Here is a 2,722-nt window from a genome sequence, read left to right as displayed (position 1 = left end):
CAATCTAAATATAGGCAGGATTAAACACTAACTTTAAAAAATTAAACTACAACAAAGAAACACATAAATCTATGTACATCTGTATCGGTATTAATAGTAAACCTACAATTATTAAATTACTTAAAATAGCGACCAATCTTTCAAGTTCATACAAATAATAATCCCACCAGCCTTCCATAGTTACTACTATAACAGAAAGTGAAAGCTTTATATTCAATGGTGGAGCTGGACGAGTCACCCCCACTCCTTAAAAAAAGGCGAGCTTTCGGAATATGTCGGTCTTGTTTTATCGCTTTAAAAGTAAACGATTCTCAGTGGAATACTAAGTTTTCGATGACGGAGATTCCGAATATGCAAAATCACGTTTTTGAAATTTTAAATTCCACTCACCAATTTTTTAAGTAACTTTTTTCGAAATGTGTGTAAACATATATATACACATACATGCTTGAAGACATTAAACTTTCTAATTTTAATTCTAAATTGCCGTTTGTCTGCTCTCTGTTGCTTTTTAACTAAAGATCATTCATTGGAGAAAGATGTTACTTTGATCCCAGAGTTAAACTAACGCAATGGTCACTTGTTGACGAATGCATAGCGAGTTTTAACATGACCAAAAACGGACTCCAGAACTTCTACACTTTTCTGAAACATATTGCTGAGATTTTATCCTCAGTAAATTCCAGTTTGTTGCAAATCATTTTAATTGTGCAGGTTTTTTCCTTGTAAAGTGTCTTCTGTTCTGTAATTCAACTTAAGTTTTTGTATCTATATGTTGAACTGCTCAAATTAGATATTTTTGTAGATTTAATTATTCGAATCTCCCCACCCCTATTTGCAATCTTGTTTTCATATTCGTTTACTACATGTTGTTGTACACCTATTGCACTTTTTTTGTTTTTGCTTGGGTCAAACACTTTAGTTTGACCTTGGAATTTTGTAAAATAAATGTTTTTCCCAAACGTTATTTCCGAATTTGTTAGCAGATAATTAAAGAAAGAAGAAAAACTGGAGATTTGGCTGTTATTTCGCACATCTAACTAAGAATGAGTGGAGTTCATGGGTTGCCCGCCTCAGTCGTTCATTTTCAGTGAGGTGTGGAGATTGTTGCGCGCGCGTGGACCCTTTATTTTGCTGAGGGGCGAGGGGGGGGTGGATTAAATTTAGAGTTTTTCATATAAAATTTGAAATTGATTCATTTTTTATTTGCTATATTGTTAACCTCCGTATTTTTCCACGTAGATTGAATAAAAAAAATTCGAAAAAAGTTTAAAATTTTAAATTTGTGAGGGGGTGGGGGGTGTTATTTAAAATTTTGAAAACGTGATATTTTGCATGTTCGGAATCTGTCTTCGAAAACCTAGGAATCTGCAGAGGAAAAATTTTTAAATGTCCGAAAGCTCGTTTTTTTTTTTGTGTGTGTGAGGGGGAGGGGTGACTGTCGTCCAGATAGACAGTTTCAATTCTCTCCAAAACAAAAACACGATTGAATTTAATGAATAATATAATAATTATGAGTGAAATACATCATTTCATAATTCAAAAGCTGATAATAAAAACAATAAATTTATAAATAGGAACTAATAAAGGTACACTTATAATTAACTATTATTATAAAACTTTGCTACGATTAAAGCCAAATTAAAACTGTTTCAAAGATAACAAAACTACAAAGCATTAACACTTACATGTTTTTCTAAACCACATGGTTCATCACTTCTAGAACTTAAAAGCTTATCTTAACTGTAGATGACGTAGTACACAATTACTACTTGGTCAATTGTCTCAAACAATATTGGTGACGTAGTAAGCAAATAATTGAATCATTAACATTCTAAATCTTTACAAATATTTGCTAAATCGAAGACTAGATACGACCCCATGTTCATTTAAAATTTCAAGTCTCCCACCTAAACAGCGATTAAAGGGTTTAACCAAATTTACCATATCTATACCCTTGTTTTATTAAATGTCTTAACAGTTTATTTATTGAATACCAAAATTTTTTTAGCATTATTGAGAATAGTTCTATATCTGACTATTTGCCCTGCAAAAACGCCATAACCAATAAAAGAAGGAATCCTACTACTGAACCATGACATTGAAGCCACTGGGTGCGTTGGAGTGTTTATGGCTCCATAACTTAGAGGTTCAGCAAAAGAGACCCATAAAATATGTACTAGGTTTAAAGAAGAATAAGTACTGGGATCAAGTCATTGGGCTTAAAATTCTGCAAGGCTATGCTCCAGCATGGCCACAGTCTGCCCCAGCATGGCCACAGTCTGCCCCAGCATGGCCACAGTCTGCCCCAGCATGGCCACAGTCTGCCCCAGCATGGCTGCAGCCTAATGACTAAGACAAGTAAAAGATAAAGCACACACACACACACACACACACACATGCATATACAATGGGGTGCTGAAAAGTTCCTGGCTTTAAGGGTATTGGGAAAGACCTGAGCTGGAGACCCAAACCATCCAAGTTTTTTACAGGGCTTAGAAAAACTGAAGGACCACTGCAATAAGTGTTTGAATCTGAGAGGGAAATGTGTTGAATAAAATCATAATTCATAGGCGCAGGAGTGGCTGTGTGGTAAGTAGTTTGCTTGCCAACCACATGGTTTCGGGTTCAGTCCCACTGCGTGGCACCTTGGGCAAGTGTCTTCTACTATAGCCTTGGGCTGACCAAAGCCTTGTGAGTGGATTTGGTAGACGGAAATTGA

General features: G+C 35.3%; 1 long non-coding RNA gene across 1 annotated transcript in view; it reads right to left on the bottom strand.

Moving 5' to 3' along the window:
• The window catches only part of LOC106868901 (uncharacterized), a 65,609-nt gene extending 63,810 nt beyond the window's left edge, over window positions 1-1,799 (bottom strand). The window contains exon 1 of the long non-coding RNA XR_001409352.3: window positions 1,689-1,799. This is a non-coding gene — a long non-coding RNA (uncharacterized LOC106868901). The remainder of the gene's footprint in view (window positions 1-1,688) is intronic.
• Window positions 1,800-2,722: the final 923 nt, after the last annotated feature.

This window comes from Octopus bimaculoides, chromosome 2 (assembly GCF_046866305.1).
Source record: "Octopus bimaculoides isolate indiv1 chromosome 2, ASM4686630v1, whole genome shotgun sequence".
NCBI classification, from domain to species: Eukaryota; Metazoa; Mollusca; class Cephalopoda; order Octopoda; family Octopodidae; genus Octopus; species Octopus bimaculoides.
This window is presented reverse-complemented; position numbering and strand designations above follow the sequence as displayed.